This window comes from Saccostrea echinata, unplaced genomic scaffold (assembly GCF_033153115.1).
Source record: "Saccostrea echinata isolate AGI-Se365-2 ecotype Australia unplaced genomic scaffold, CSIRO_AGI_Sech_v1 ptg000058l, whole genome shotgun sequence".
Lineage (NCBI taxonomy): Eukaryota > Metazoa > Mollusca > Bivalvia > Ostreida > Ostreidae > Saccostrea > Saccostrea echinata.
In genome coordinates, this window is record NW_026889807.1 from 3,272,241 (window position 1) to 3,288,920 (window position 16,680).

The 16,680-nt window shown below is 32.6% G+C and overlaps 1 long non-coding RNA gene across 1 annotated transcript; it reads right to left on the reverse strand.

Moving 5' to 3' along the window:
- Positions 1–12,822: 12,822 nt before the first annotated feature.
- Positions 12,823–14,371, reverse strand: LOC133174420 (uncharacterized). Its single transcript, XR_009719137.1, has 3 exons — positions 14,241–14,371; positions 13,241–13,345; positions 12,823–12,915 (listed from the first exon to the last, which is right to left on the reverse strand). It is a non-coding gene; the product is annotated as an uncharacterized LOC133174420 (long non-coding RNA).
- Between the last annotated feature and the right edge of the window lie 2,309 nt (positions 14,372–16,680).

Below are 16,680 nucleotides of genomic sequence, written 5' to 3' on the forward strand. Positions count from 1 at the left end.
ATCTTTCTCAGATAGTACAGTACCGTACCACTGTCTTAAGTACTGTTTAAGAAAGACAGTTGATTTTCACACGTTCTGATGTGTGTGATATGTATCCTCTCAAACGGCAAAAATGAGAACTTTCAATCAAAGCTGAAAGACAACTTACAGTAATTATTTGATCACTTAAGGGAAGGTACGGTTATAGGTACGGTGAAATCTCAAACATCGATTTCTCGAATACAATATATCGAAGTGAATTGGAAGCCCCTTTCAATTTTCAATATGTATTTTATCCCATTATCTAGAGCTTTCGAATATCTTGAAGTTTTCAGTGACATCTAAGCTATCATCAACTTTCCATCAGACAGAACATTCAGTGGCTTTTCATGCCTATCCAATTGATCATTAACCGTTCAAAAATCTTTCAGTGGTCATTTAAAAATCATTTACTTATTCTTACTTATTCTTTACTATTATTTAGGTAATAAAATTTTAAAAAATTCTCCGACAGTTTAATAATTCTCGCTTCTTTAGTAAATTGCTTATAATTATTTAATTTTTAACTTCATTTTTTTCTTCTAATTTGTTTTATTAAAATGTACATATCTGAATTATTACTTTTCGATAAGATCAGTAATGCTTACCATTCAAATCATGCAAGAAAAGTAAAAGCAATGTCTCATCAATAACATAAACAAAATCTTTCACAGTTTACAAACACTTGTCCTTTTAATTTACAAAAATAACTCTTTCAATTGGCACAACGCCCTGTGTTCAAAGAAAGATAATCCATTTATATTTATCGAAATTGAAACGTACGGATATAATGCTTTATGTACAACAATGATTTTTTTAAAAAGAAACTTTCTTCTATGATACCAATGCTCCTTCCAAACGGCATTTTCTTCATTTTCTTCATTTGACAGCTGCTTTTTCAATAAAAATGGAAATTTACCTTGTCTCTCGTTAATTGCAATATTATTTTGTTAAAACATTCTGATTGTACACACAAGTACTCTTAAGTTTATATTTCAAAGGTGCTTCAGTTTGTTATTGGCAATATCTGTGGTTGTGGTAAAATGTAGTTTTTTGAGACAAGGTCGTCCAACAATCTGTTGGAAATCCCATGGGTACCAATTGCGCCTCGTTAAAGGGTTAGCAGACCTTTTTTGTATTCATATGAAGTGGAATTTATTTAAAATCTTATACATGAGAAAAAGAAATCTCTTGCTGTGGCCTTCCACTCGACATTTAGATATATGGACGACGTATTATCAATTAACAATAGTTATTTCCATTCACATGTCGACACGATATATCCCAGTGAGCTTGAAACAAAAGATACCAGAGTGTGACACATTTGTATCATATTTGGATATTTTACTAGAAAAAGGCGCTAATGGTAATCTAACAACATAGCTTTATGATAAACGTGATCAATTAAACTTTTCAATCGTCATCTTCCCTTCCTTATGCAGCAATATACCCTTCTCACCTGCATATGGTGTGTATATCTCTCAGTTGATTCGATACGCAAGAGTATGCTCTACGTTTGATCAATTTCTAAAACGGAGCTAGTTATTGACAAACAAGTTGATGATACAATCAAGAGTCTCGTTTAAAGTCGTCATTTCGAAATCTATATTTTAGATACAATGACCTTGTCAGTAAATGCAATCTCTCATTAAGTCAAATGCTGACTGACGCTTTTCATGCTAATTGTTAGGTCATTATTTCCACACTGAAAAGTCGACGGATTTTTTCGTTATTACCCGATCATGACAAGGAGCACACGGCGGGTGTAAAGAGTGGGGATGTCCACTTCCCATGGCACCTGATCCCACCTCTGCTTTGGAAGTCGTTGTTTGTTCTGCCCCCGATTTTTATTGTTTAACCCCTTAACGGCCAAGTGCGCCTTTTGACGCATTTTTAGCATCACATATATTCAACTGTGGGTTTTTTTGTAAATAATTGGGATACAACAAAACAATTGATATTTTCTGAAACTAGAGAAGAAATTAAACATTTTTTTCTAGTCAAAGTTTTTCTGTGTTATGTTAAGAAATTATCTTAAACTTGAATTGAATATTGCATATCATTACAGGAAGTTGATAAAATTACGCATAAATGACTGATTTTGTGCTATCCTCTGTTGGCTTTATCTTAATTACAATACACAATAAAATAAAAATGAATGCCATAACCTATAAGCTGGGAATTTTCCCTACATTCTATATTACGGACATTATAAAGTACGTGCACCCGTTAAAGAGATATTTGTTGTTGAATATTGGAACTTTTACGAGTAAAACACACAAAATGCACTATGACGTCATTTGATGTTTTACATGCACAATGAAATCGTTCATGAGCTCAGTGTAGAACAAACTGATTCTTTTGATATATGGACTGATTCTTTTGAGATATGGAAAGTCGACTTATATTGTTAACACACTGATTGCTAATAAATCCACTCAACGGTACATTTTGCAGTTTGAAAAAAGGTACTCCCTTACAATTTCTGACTGGCATTTTATGTCACTGACCTGTACGAATTGACTTTAATCGTTTTAAAACAAACTTCGCAAGTTTTAACGAGCTTCAAAATGTTCACCATAAATAGCAAACTAATAAACGTATTTTCAAAATTGAAGTGTTCCAACTTTTTGATTGGTTGTCTATAATCAACAAATTAGCATATTTTACGGCGATATTTCAGCGAGTTTGCCCACGGGTGATGAGTAAAGACGAGATCACCCGTGGGTTTCGGACGATGGTGGACCAGTAAAAATTCCAAAGTCATGAAAACTCGCATTAATATTGTAAGTCTTTTTAACTTAATCACGATGCAAAAATTTCACAATTTGTTATACGTATACGCTATCGATTGCAATTACGTACTCCCAGGTACCTATATTGATCAGTCATTATAATCAGCTGTTTGTCTGGCTATGTTTACTACGTAACGTTCACGGTAGCTAAGTCGGTAGGGCGCTCGCTTCATGATCGGGAGGTCGTGAGTGCGAATCTCGGCCGCGACTGACCTAAGTCGATAAAAAAAAAAATGGATAGCAACTGTTCCTTCGCCATGCGCTTGGCACTTTGAAGTGAAAGTTGCGGGTCCTTCGGATGAGACCTTAAAAACCGAGGCCCCGTGTCACGGCAGGCGTTGGCACGATAAAGATTCCTCTCTGCTCAACGGCCCTAAGTGCCGAGTAAAGGTCAAAATTTGAAGCCCTTCACCGATATATGGTGACGTCTCTACATGAGTGAAAAATTCTCGAATGGGACGTAAAACAACATACAATCAATCAGTCAATACGTTTAATACGTAGTACGTCGTAAACGTAGCCAAATAAACAGGTGATTTTAATCAGATTGCTATATTTATAGAAATAACTTCTGAATAATCACACAGGAAACTCATGTTTCTTTGTTCAGGTTTATTACTTCATTTTTTCAGTCCTCACAGAGTTAATAACAAGTCTTTTATCAAACTGGATAAAAATGGAGAACTTGGGATAAATAACAAATTCTCCCTCATTACCTCATTCTTTACAGATTAGCCGGGATTACAAATTAATGTGAATGTGTATTGAGGAAGTCGAAAAAAATTGAATCTACTTCTAAGCAAAAATAAAACAGGACGAGTATGTAAAATATTTGCCAGAACATCGAACGTAAAAAGCAAAATGAGCTATTGAATATAAAAACTGTCATTTTATTAATTTTTTAAAAGCTGTGGAGAAATGTTAACGAAAGTACAATCATCAGAAGTATCCGGAAACTATGCCTAAGCTCTATAATTTTGGGAAAACGTTTTTTTTTTTTCAGTATAAAACACAAAATATTTTTAAAACATTCCCCTTTCCTTTTACAGTGATTATGAATTATTATTTAACAAATTTATACCAAAGCTCTTGTTGTTTCACACGGGGTGGGGGTGGGGGTATGTTTACAGATAAAAGTTTTTTTTTTTTTTTTTTTTTACATGAGTTAAACATATCGAAAAAATGAAGGATCATTTATCTATTTCCATGAGTATTTTAAAATCTTAGTACTATTTTAAAATCTGGTGATTTTTTAAAGCCTGATTTCAATGGATATTCATCTTCTAGCCCCCTTATAAAAAGAATTGTATTTAAGAGCAATCAACAATTTGACACTGGTATTAATATTATAATTCTATCACTAGTGAAATCTTGTTTGCAATAAAAAAAAATTAATGGCAAAATTGTCATTTTTATTGAATAAAGGGGTGTAAAATGTAGGCTGGAATCGAGAGTTAATGTGTGTAGTTCTTTGCCATACTCTCCCCATGGCCGTCTTTTAAAAAAATAATGAACTAGTGATATTGTATATTTGAGTACATAACAGGGTGTTGTGAATTCTCAGATGCAGATCGCTGGAAACAGGCAAGTAATTTTATTCAATGATAAAACTGTACTGAAAGTACATGGGGCCCCATTTGATGTCAAAAACGACTGGACATTGTTTCTTCTAAAACACATGGGTTTTCCAAAAAGAAAAAAAAAACGGGTATTTAAGGCGAGATATTTTCTCGCATGATTCCGAGGACATCAAATCAACATTTAACAAACGAATTAATGTTCAGCAATACCCATCCTCTTCTCCCATCGACCAACGTTTTATAGATGTCAGTTTTTTGTAACGTTTATATTTGTAATTTTAATGTGTACCATGGTGTTGAATATAGTATACCCATATTTTTAGGAAGCCACCTTCCCAAAATTGTTATTTTTGTAACCATGGCAACACTGTTCATTGAATTAAAAATAGTAAAATAAAGAATTGTGTATCTTAATGTGCTTTAAATTTTATTGAAGTCAGGCAAAAACTGTAGGAGGGAAAGCGAATTCAAAATTGCTGAATATACCGTATAACGGGTATTTTCTGCCGTTGTCCAAATTTTGCGGAATTTTGCGGACAGGACAAATCCGCAAAAATTACAATCGCAAAATATTTTTTCAATATTCATTCAGATATTTTGTACATGCAATTATGATAAGTGGTGCGTATGTCTGACAGGGTTCTCATTATCGCAAGAACCTGCGTACTGGAAACAGCAAAATTATTTGGAACGCAAGGTTTTTAAAATCGATGCATATGCAGACTCATGAGTGGCCACATCCTCGCTAGCGAGAAAATTCGGGTGTCATCGAAATTCCTGTAAATAATATCAATGAAATAAGAGCTGATAAAAAAACATCTTTACTTGTACCTATTTCGCAATTATTAGTCCAAACTCCGATAGCTGCAAACGACACATGGTAGCTTCTCTTTTTTAAACACTTTTTTTTCAATCTTGTGTTTTACATTGAGACAATAATTACTGTAATCTTGTGTTTTTTAATTACTGCTTGTATGCACTGTTTGGCTCGATTGTCTCGTGAATTTCACCTAATGCATAAGACTGACAGGATTAGTTACGCCTCAATGCACATGATACCTGTTGTTAACCGTCAACTTTAGGGTAATTCATTATGCAACTGTTTGTTTCAGCTTAAAATATAAACTCCAAATTAATTTTGATGGCAGTTAACTAGAAATGTATTTTAGAATATGGCTTGGATGTATTTATTATCATTATCTACATATATTTAAATACTACTATTTTGATAGATCGCATAACACGTCTGCTAGAATAAAGATTTCTATTGTTGTTTGGGTGGACTGACACTGCATTAATTCATTTCAATTGGTGCTTGAAATATTTTTACAAAAACTAACTAAAAGATAGTAGTTTAATTAAGCATAATAGCTCAATACCAGTTTTCATGCACCTTTGATCAATATGTCTTAATGAATTTATAAAACGTAAACATGACAGCGTTCTGATAGTTCATAAAGTTTAGTGCATGATCATACCCCGTAAATAATTTTTTGCGGTATAGTGCAACCGCAGAAATTGAAAATGCTACCTTTTAGGGGTTAAATCGCAAAAATTTCCAACCGCAGAAAATACCCATTTTACGGTAGTATACCCGTGTTTTGTTAGGAAGTTCCATTCTCAAAATTGCTGTTTTTGTAACCATTGCAACATTGTTCATTGAACTAAAAATACTAAAATAAAGAGTTGTGTATCTTAGTATACTCTACATGTGTACCAAATTTTATTGAAGTCAGACAAAAGCTGTAGGAGGGAAAGCGATTTGAAATTTGCTTACGACAATCAGACAGCTGTAAAGCCAAAGTCTTACGGATGATTATGTGTAATTGTATAAACTCTTTCTATCAAATAAAATTGACCAGTATAACTAAAGAAAATAATTGACTGCATGTTTTGTTTTAATAGTATCACTAAATCCTCTGTTATGGAATCATTATTTGTAAATTTGTTTGTATTTCTTGGATGAAAAAGGGGAAAAACACATCTCTTGGCAATAATGGGTCTCATTCGTTGCCATGGCAACCGCGAAGTCATTTTACTCTACATAATTAAATACATTAAGATTTTACCTTTCAGAAAATATATAGGTTGATTTATGTAAAAGTGACCAGAAAATGTCTAAATTTCTATTTGAATTTTTAAGGCAGTTTTGCAGAAAAAATGAAAAATTTCTGGTAGTTAAAGGGTTAATGAATTTTGAGCTTGAATACTGTTCGTTATCTCCATGTTTCATTAAATTTGTGTACTCAGAACACAAAAGTTTAGTGGATATATCTAGACTTTTGTCGCAGACAGAGTGACACGGCAGCAGTGTAATACCCGACAAATTATTGACTTCAGATAAATGCATACTTCTCATCCTTTTGTCCTACCTATGCATTAAGTTTTGGTCATTTATATAGGTAGCCTTTCTATTTTAAAGCCATATCTGGGATTTCATGAAGTGCCATATTTTTTTTTATATTCAATGGTTTTATGGTAAAGTCGTAGACAACGTGGTTTTTCTTTTCAGAAAAATAGAGTGCACACGTAGCTGAAATTTGCAGCAAGTGTCCACTTATTCTAAATGAATGAAACTTTATATTTTTTTTTTAAACAGAATATAGTCAGGGATAAGGAATTTATCATGCTTAAATATGCACAAGGTATATTCATACGACGCATGGTCGAAAAATGGTTTCAGGAGAGGGTACATGAGAACCATACAGTAACAGCTAGAGTTCTCCACGACCCCGACACTTTAAAATTTTCTCCCCTACAGTAAGGATTCAAATTAAGATTCAAACTTTAAAATTTTGCGACAGGACACAGTAAGATCTTTGATAATCTGAAAATCAGAACATAAAGCTCCCTAACTGATACTTTAATCAAACATATCTACAGTCTTCCAATTTTTAAGGCAAAGCACTTAATTGTCTCTTAATCAGGGCACTTTTTCTTGCATCACCTTGCATAATCAATTACTTTCTAGACCCTCGCTCGACTTTACCCATGAAGGAACAAAGAGAAAATATTTCTTTTAAAACTTTAATGTAACCGTATAATTGCTAGTTGCATTTTAAATTATTAAGCATGTTATTTAAAAAATAAAGGAAATCTTATATGCCTTTACTTTAGAACCACGTCTCTAGAATTACGTTGGCACTGTAAGTCAAATACCGTAATCATTTAATTGATGATTGATTGATTGATTTTATGTTGTTTCACGTCCCGATCGAGAATTTTTCACTCATATAGAGACGTTACTATATATCGGCGAAGGGCTTCAAATTTAGAACTTCACTCTGCACACAAGGCAAACAAGCAGTGAGGGTCCTTTATCGTGCCAACGCCTACCGTGACATGGGGCCTTGATTTTTAAGGTCTCATCTGAATGACCCGCAATTTTCACTTCAAAGTACCGAGCACTTGGTGAAGGAACAATTGCTGCTTATTTTTTTATCGACTTAAGTAAGTCGCGACCATTATTAGAACACACGACTTTCCGAGCACGGATCGAGCACTTTACAGACTGAGCTACCGTGACGATGTTTAACTGATGAAATTGTTGAAGAATTTAAAGGCACCCCCTAAAAATATTTTACTCTTCTAACGTTTTTTTTTTAATTACATTCGGCAATTTGATCAGCTGACAAAATTAACGGCAATTTTACTTTTAAACATAAGGTAAGTAGATCACTTAAATCGACTACGGTTTCTTCTGCTCAATAAAGTACTATATATATAAATGTATATATTAGGGATGTCAATTTTGTCAATAATTCATATTCGAATATTCAATGAAAGTATTCGAATATATTCGAATATTCGATAAAATAAAATCTGTATTATTTTAAATACGCATCCCGTTACTCTCATTACTCTCATGAAAGGTTTAGATTACATTAAACATTCTTATCTGAATTGAAATCGCCATTTGTTGTATTCTCCGTTACGTCATGTTGTTCCAGTCAGACGACCAAACGCGTCCCTAATTTGAAGAGTTCCAGCAATGGAAATAGAACGTATTGACGTCGATCCCGATGGAAATCACGTCACTTCCTTTTTTAACGAGGACAAACTACCCCCCCCCCCCGCCCCACAAGAGCATTATTATATCCCCTTTAACTCCGTTGCGAGGGGATTAAAAACAATAAGAATCGTAATCAGGACAACATTATTGATCTCTAAACCACTAGAAGAAGGATCAAGAGGAGGATGTGTCCCCTGTCATGTGGTCACACCCACTGTAAAGCCTCTGTATTGACGAGGAGAACAGAGTGCATTGTGTTATCCGTAGTAAAGATTATTTAACGTTATCAACCAGGATTGACGTAATCAAATCGCATAAGTTGAGTGAGTTATTCTTAAAAAGCTTTTCATTTTTCTTTTTATATAGCTGCCCCTCACAGTTCTGAAAAAAACCTGTAATGTTCCTTATTATAAATAAATATGTCAAGTCTACATTTCATTTCCATTTATTTGATAACTTCTAAAATGCACCAGACTGTCGATCACCCTTAGTCGAACAAATGTGACTCTGTAAATAACACTTTGTCTATCATAAGGAAGACTATAACTTATAAAACTGACATTTCATCAGATATTAATTTTTTTCTCTATTTTCAGAATTTAGCCAAGTATTGGTCATCGGGAAAAATTCTATTTTAAATAACAATGTATTTGTACTTTAAAGATACAGACAAGCAATACTTTAATATATCAGATACTTTTTTAATTAGCCATTCTAAATATAACATAGATAGAAAATGTAAAATTAACATATTTAGATTTTCAGAATAAAATTTCATTGTTCAAATATCATTTGAATTTTTCGAGTGATTATTTTCACAGTACTTTGGTTAGTAATAGCAAAAGCTTTAATTTAAAGTTGGTTAACTATTAAAAAGTTGTATTACATGGAAAGAGGAATTTTTAGGGCATCCTTTTTTGTCTCCGATTTCTATAATGAAAATTAGTACTTCATCAAAAGCAAAGAATCATTTCTCCTTGATTTTCCAAATAATTCACATATTATGTAAAATCATATAAAAACGTGCGTGAACTTAGAAAAAATAATTCAAATGATTATTTTTGAAAATAGATCTGAAGGTATGTTGAAACAATAATGTTTACTAAAACGTGAATGCACCATTCCGTAGATGTGAGTATCAAACAAAGTACATTTATTCCAAGATATTTTACATGTTAATCGTATGTAATTTATACATGGAATTCTCATGAAATGTGAGGACACGGATATCCATGGTGGAAAAATCTCTGTTGTCGATTTAAATTTTGGCGATGGAAGGTTTAGTGAAATCTGAATTTGGATATTTCCATTTACCTTGTGAATTCCTTGAATTTCTACTTGTACTTCTACTTGTACTTCTACTTGTACTTCTACTTGTACACATACAAAACTTATCATTAATCTTACAGAGAAGCAGGCTAGGACTGACATCCAAATACATGTACTAAGCAGTGATCTATTCCTCTATGTGAACTGCTGTGCTTTTCCTTTTATATTTTGATAGTTGTTAGACTACAATTTTCGTCGCAGGGTTGTCGTTCGTAACTTTCTCAGACACCTCTGCAATGGGCGCACGTCAAGATTTTTGACATAAGGTAAAAAAAAAAAAATCAAGGATCATTCAAAATTAAACAAATAGCTCCTGATTTTCCTAGTAAAGCTCTACCTTATTAAAAATAGTGCAGGAATTGAACTAAAACAATTGCACTATGTCTCATGCTTATCACTGTGATATACGCAATCCAATGACATCTTTTACAAATATATAGAATTCTAGTACGAACAATTTTATCGGTTGGCAGAATTTTCTGTAGGTTGCGCATGATTTCTTTTCTAACCTAAGGCTTGAAATTACGATGGTATGCTGCTCATTTTCTAGCAGAGAAATTGCTCTCATGGGAGATATGTCTTTGTTTTCAACCAGAGCGTTTCCAATGGCTAATCGGACAAACTTAACCCCTTACACTGACCACATTGTACATAATGTTTTTAAATTACCATGAACAATTTCTTTTTCTGGTAAAAAGTCCAAATATGAAATAAATGATTCAGACCCTGTGATATCTTTCATTTCAAGTTCACTGGGATATATCCAGTCGACATATGAATGGATGTAAGTATTGCTAATTTAATACGTCGTCGATATATCTAAATGTTGAGAGGGTTCACATGAAATATACGGTCTTTACATTATATAGCAGTTTTAGCTACCGTATGTATACAATTAAAAATAAATTGTGCACTTATTTACTATCACCTTCTCTCGATTTATTCTTTGCAAAATAACGTCCACATTTCTTTCGACGCAGCAAAATAAAAGTTGTACTGAATCAATGTCACAAAGAATTCACATATTTCTAAATAAACGTTCAAAAACAGATATCCCTGATCTTCTTTTGGTTTATTTGATAACCTGTGAAATGCGTCCAACTGTCTTTCGATCACTCTAAGTCTAACCAGAGACATATAAGAGAGGGACCGCTGACTCATTCGGGACGTTTCTAGACTTTTCACTTTAAGTTGAGTACTCTAATTCCGAATGGAAAAATGATGTTCCGATTTTCGCAGCGCCCTCACCGGGAGGCATAGAAACTATAAACAGTATGGCGTTTCATCATAGAACGGGTAGTAAACATCGCTACAACTCCGATTTTACTCGTGGCATTAATCGCAGGGGGATGAGTTACTTTCATTTTCATGACGACAAAGAATTGAGAACAAATTTATCTACAGTAAATAGATGGAATCGATCTTCTAACCCCGACTCGAGTTGCATTTTTTCATGATGGCTTGTCTTCTGTACAACATCTACAATGAGAAATACACTGTAATATGCATTTTATAGTGTAGGATAAGAAGACCTTTTTTGACGAGGCCATTTGTTTGCAGTGTTGGTTTTGCACTGGCATGTATTATTTTATTTAGTGGTTACCTATACATGCACGTAACGTTACGTGCTAGATTTCATGCAGCTAGGTTTGTGTATTTCCCGTATTTTTTTTTTTTATATCGTTATATAAATATATCTGTATACATTCATTAAAATTAAAATAAAAAGTGCTGAAATAAGCCCTTTTTTAAAAATATCATATTGTGGTATATAAAATATATTATTATTTTTTTTTTATTATAACATATCTAAAAACACAAAATACACCATCATGAAACCAAGCATAAATTGTGACTTGTAGTCTAATCAAGCAACTCATACATTTTATCATTTACTGCATTTATAAAACATTGTTACAGGTGCCATTTTGCAAAAAAAAAAGTCAATTGCAAAAAAATTAACTAAAGTGGTGCTGATCAAGAAAACCCCATCACAGTGCACATGGTCTATGCAACTCAAGTACTGCTAATGGTTTTAGGAGCCCTCTATACATTGCACACCTTAGACTTATTATGTGGTACTTATATGCAGGAAGACTGACTTTCTGTTAGATCTACAATCTAATTAAAAATGAAATAATTTGAAGTTTACAGTATATTTATTTATATTAATCAATTCAAGCATTCTTAACATTTATTAAGCCAAAAATAAAATTTAATGAATACTTTATATACATGTATATCAGCCCTGCAAGCTGACACAGTTAAAGAATGTTTTGCCCATACAAAAACCCTGTATTTTCTACAAAGTATATTTATATGTAACAAACCTTTATACAATTTAAATATTCTGAATGTGAAAAAAATCATAGAAAGGATGATAAAGACTCTTTGTGAATATGTAGAGGTACTTGGTTATTATGTCCTTTATTCAAATTCAAATGACAAACATGTACTCTTGCATGAGCATAACATTGTATATATATATATATATATATATATATATATATATATATATATATATATATATATATATATATATATATATATATATATATATATATATATATATATATGTGTGTGTGTGTGTGTGTGTGTGTGTGTGTGTGTGTGTGTGTGTGTGTGTACTTGAAAAAGGTGTTCAAAAAAGACAAAAATATGTATTGGTTGACTTAATGTTTTATTGTCACACATTTAGGCCTTGTAGTAAATTCCAGTTTGTATACATCACATTGAAATTTGAAATGTACATCACACATAGCTTTTCTTTACTCAGAATTTACAGTCCAAGGAGTGGAAAAATATGTGGAAAAATATTCAATCATTAAATTCTCAGAAGTCATAAAAAAAGCCTTTACAAATGTCCTTGACTGAAAATAGCTCAGATTTTACCATTAAAAGTTAAGGATATCATTAATTCAGTTGCTGTATTGTTGAAAAACCTCGCAACAGTAGTGCAATACAAGCCAATGTTTGTTTCAGTGGCGTTTCGAGTTTGGCCATGTTTGATGCAGCAGCATGGTACAATTTTAAGCTTTGCAGCTTACTAAACTACTATTCGTTGCCTTTTTCATTTTAAGATCTCACTTTAAACACCATTATAAAGCAGGTCAAGGTCTTTTGAAAGACAACAGGAAACTTTAGAATCTTGTAGAATCAATCAGTAGAGGTACCATAATATCTGAAAATAGGAAAATGCAAATCAATGAATAAAGAATTTAATAGCTTCATGAGATGAAACCTGGGTTAGGGCAATTGTATGTATATTTAAAAAAAAAAAAACAACACACACACACTATAAAAGCAGTTTTAAAAAAAACATTCTCCCCCTAAAACAAGGGCACCTAAAGGCGGAGCATCCCCTCACAAAGAGCATAATTATCTTTAAATCATGGCAGCATTCGACATCGATCCTGATGCAAATTTAGATGTTAACAGTTACATGTAGCAGGTTGATATATTTTTTAAAATCATTGTGAAATAATAGAAAGAAAATTGCCACTCACTTAATAGATTTATGGTGGTAGGAATAAAGTCCCACATTAAAATAAGCATTCTGCATTTCCACTGCTGGCAAGCTGTATCTGTTGCTGAGGAAACTGATTTCATACCTGGAGATAACATGAAGAACCAATTTTCATAAAATTGAATAATGAGTATCTACATGTTTACATGATGTAAAAAAATAACATGCTGATTATTCACTCTTGGATATACAAAAATTCAATCACATGACAGACTACATAAAACCATCAACATTTAAGATAAAATAATACATTCCATGACTATCATCAGGTCTTATGTTGAGAAACTCTCAGGCCCCATAGGAGGGAAGGAATTTCAGTTCTGGGGACACAACCTATTTTAGAAATTTTGGTTGAGCCAAAAAAATAGTTTGTCTGACTTTAATTTAAATATTTTTTTTAAGGGACACATTATAGTAACTGTACAGTAGTTTCTAATGTTAAGCTTTGTATACACTCTGACATGTAACATGTAGTATCGGGGGGGGGGGGCTTTCCCCTTTTCCAAACATACCCTTTTACACAACCTTTTACTGTTGAAAATATCCACTGAAAGCTGCCCCCCCCCTTCTCCATGAAATAGGATTTCCGACAATTCTACTCTTTTTTTTTTTTTGGTTTTGCTTGTCCAAGATTTTCAGATGTACCCCCCCCCCTTTTACAATGATACTTAACTACGTGCCTGTATACTGGCAAAATTATTTTCCCCTTGCTCACCGGTTCTTGCGGGCCTGAGTCTACAATTATCATGATGATATATGGGAACAACTTTTATACAAGACAAAATTTTAACTCAAATTATTGTATCGATGTGACCATGACTTGCGTGTCAACATCTGATGATCTAAAGTTCTACGTTGTTTTTTTTTTTTTTATAACTCGTTATAGCTTGAAAAATACATCTAAGATATCAACTTATGTAAATAGTAATTGACGTACAGGCTATATATAATAAAATATAGAATATAATCGCAATATTTACCCCAAAGGCTGCGAAGACAACACAGCAGCTGTTATGACAGGAAGTCTTTCTATGCCTCCCGGTGGGGGCGCTGCGAAAACATGAAGATAATTTGGCGCGAAAATGAGTCAGCGGTCCCTCTCTTATATGTCTCTGGTCTAACAAGTATATCCGAGCCATGTGACTCCGTTCACAATGCTGTGTCTCTCATAAAGCTTTTAAGAAAGACGAGAATTTATAATGACTGATATTTTATCATATAATCATTTTTATCTTTTTTTGATTTTAGCCAAGGACTGCTTACCGGAGAAAACACTATTTATTCATATTTTAAAGATTCAGACACATGATCATTTAATATTTTAGAGACATTGTTATCAATTAGCCATAGAGAATATATTATAGAAAGAAAAAATGTAAAACTATCATTATTAATTTTTGACAATAAAATATTCATTGTTCAAATATGGATTCAATTTTTACAACGAATTTTTTTACAGTTCTCATGTAACAAAACAATATTGATTTTAGTTGTTGAACTTATAATGATTTGTCCTAGATGGAAAAAGGAATTTTTGTTTCGGGGCTGGTGGGTAAAATTATGTTTTTTCTCTAAATGCTCTAATGAAAAATGATATTTTTATCAGACGCACACCTTGACATCTCCTAAATTTGCCAAATAATTCGTATTTTATGGAAAAGAAAATAAATATAAAGATTTGAAAATAGGTTTGAAGGTACGTTGAAACAAAAGTAAAAACACATTAATAAAAGGTGTATGCACCAATCCGTACATGTGAATATCAAACAAAGTACATGTATTCCCATGTATTTTAAATGTAACCTGTATGCAATTTCTACATGGAATTTTCATGGGGAGTAAAGACACGGAAATCCAATATGGAAAAATCTACTTTGTTTATTCATATTTCGGCGATGGACTGATCATCAAAATTTTTAATCTTAGGATTTACATTTTCCATGAGAATTTCATGTAATTATGCCTAACTGTAGTTAACCACAATTTACCATGAATCTAAAATGTTAAAGCATAGCAGCCCAGGGCTGAAATCCAAATATACATGTATGTACTTAGCAGTAATTTTCTCTCTTCTGTGTAAACTGGTGTTTTTTTCCCTTTTATGTATGATATTTGTTAGACTTTTGATTCTTATGTGTCCATTCAACATAAAGAAACTTCTGGAACATTCCAGGAATGGTAAACATGTATGGTCATTTTTTTCTAGAACATGCTTGAATTTCGTTAATGTCCAATGTTAAAGTAACATAATGTATTTACAACTTATAGATTTTTTTTAGATTTATGTTAATGTATAAATACACTGTCGATTGTATGCATGGGTAAGACTGGCGTACAAGAAGACTGGCGTACGGAGCACAAGTCTGGGATAGGATACTCTCACTGGGGCATTGTGTGCAGTAACGGGCACTCTGTTGTACATGTATGTATGTTTGGATTCTTGCTGTCAGTCTGTGCTTTTTGGTTTTTATCTATTACTGTAAATAAATTTTTGTTAAATTTAAAGTGTGTGATTGATTTTTGCTGGCATTTTGGATTATTCTGACGCATAACATACAGTACATATTACGTGCATTTATCACGTGACTGTCAAATAACGTGAACCAAATTCAGTACAGAACGGAGTATACAATATTTTTTAAATAAATATTAGAATCATGTGACGATATAGTAGCTTCACAAACATAAATTCAGTTTTAATATGTATGTATTTATGTACGTTTATATTCCGTTGATTTCTTCGTAATGCGTCATAACAGTGCTGCGTAACGCAAAGTACCCCAAGAAACCAAGAACAATTGCAACGCAAAGATAAAAAAAATCAACCCATTTTGATAAAAAAAGGGTTTACATTTTATTTGATTTATCCGGAGTTACTAACTCATCACCAGAGTTCAAACTAACAATAAATAACAATACATAAATTTACACATTTCAGTCAAATTAATGAATAAAATTGATAAAATTCATTTAAGATTGTCACTTCAACTAAGTGAAGAAAAAATCTACAATATGCTACTTTTATGAAAAAAATAATATTTTATGTGAAAATGCAATCCTCTAATTACCTTTTTCAAGATAGAATAAAGCTCTGATTTAAAGTTCGTGGGAGATGTGTCATTTTCCTTCAATTCAGTTTTGCGTCTTTTATAGGATATAAATTCCCTCATCAGGTTTATCATTTCCTTTTGATTAGCAAGAAGCTGAGAAAAGACGTTGACTGTACATTTCTCTCCGGAATATCCAGGTTAACAAAACCCGAGACAAGATCCGGTCACGTGATTACACGGTTTGTAACCTTTACAATATCTACACTGGTTTTGACATTCTTAGCCATACCAGCTAGCATTGCACACTAAAAAAGCAAAAAAAAAATTAATATATAAACATTTCAGTTCTAGAAAGCAACCTTAACGCTAC